The sequence below is a fragment of the Carlito syrichta genome, unplaced genomic scaffold, assembly GCF_000164805.1.
Source record: "Carlito syrichta isolate Samal-C Ts95f unplaced genomic scaffold, Tarsius_syrichta-2.0.1 Scaffold306953, whole genome shotgun sequence".
Taxonomy (NCBI): Eukaryota; Metazoa; Chordata; class Mammalia; order Primates; family Tarsiidae; genus Carlito; species Carlito syrichta.
This window is the reverse complement of record NW_007251049.1, coordinates 5,660-6,783: the sequence shown is the minus strand read 5'-3', so window position 1 is coordinate 6,783 and position 1,124 is coordinate 5,660. Positions and strand designations below refer to the sequence as shown.

Here is a 1,124-nt window from a genome sequence, read left to right as displayed (position 1 = left end):
CCAGGCGGGTCTCGAACCCGTGGGCTCAGGCCATCCACTCACCTCAGCCTCCCAAGGCGCAGGATGACAGGCTGAGCTACTGAGTCCGGCTTTTTTTATTTTCCTTTCTTCCTTTCCTTTCCTTTTCTTCTCTTCTCTTCTCTTCTCTTCTCTTCTCTCTCTCTCTTTCTCTCTCTCTCTCTCTCTCTCTTTCTCCCTATCACCCAGGCTGGAGAGTGCAGTGGCATGATCGTGGCTACTGCAGCCTCAACCTGCTGGGCTCAAGTGATCTTCCTGCCTCAGCCCCCCAAGTAGCTGGAACTACAGGTGCACACCACTACACCTGACTAATTTTTTGATTTATTGTAGAGACAAGGTCTTGCCAACTTGCCCAGGCGAGTCTCGAATCCTTGGGCTCAGGCAATCCTCTTGCCTCTGCTTCTCAAAGTGCTGGGATAACAGGCGGGAGCCATCGTGCCAGCCTCTAAGTTCTTTCAATGCCTGCTAAAGCCTTTGATGATCTCCACCTCGTTTTATTCTGGCCAGGGTGGCCTTGTCCACACCTGACTTTCGAGTCTTTGCACCTGCATCGAGTCAATGCACTCTGCATTGATCCTTTGGCCTTCATATATATGCCTGACTCACGTCTTCACGTTCAAATCTTTGCTCAAACATCTTCTTAATTAGATCTGTGCATCTTATTTAAAACAGCAATCCACCACCCAGCACTGTTTTCTCTTTTTTTTTCTTGTCAATAACGATGGGATCTTGCTATGTTGCCCAGGCTGGTCTTGAACTCACAGCCTTAACTGACCCTCCTGCCTTGGCCTCCCAAAGTGCAGGGATGACAGGCCTGTGCCACCATGCCACCCGGTGCTCTTGATACCCCTTTCTGGGCTCTATTATTCTAGAGTACGTGTCACTTCTGACATAACCCTGGTTTATTATGTTTATTATTTTCTGTGTCTTCTCCTAGAACCGAATCTCTGCAAAGGGACATCTCTTTATTTTGTTTACAGTGTTCTCCTAGAAAAGGCCTTGACACACAGCACATGCTCAAGAGACTTTTATTTTTTATTTATTTATTTATTTTTTGAGTCGGAGTCTCACTCTGTCGCCCAGACTGGAGGGCAGTGGCCGCTCCC

The 1,124-nt window shown here is 48.0% G+C and overlaps 1 pseudogene; it reads right to left on the bottom strand.

The window, feature by feature from the left end:
* Nucleotides 1-569, bottom strand: part of LOC110596114 — a 4,856-nt pseudogene extending 4,287 nt beyond the window's left edge.
* Between the last annotated feature and the right edge of the window lie 555 nt (nucleotides 570-1,124).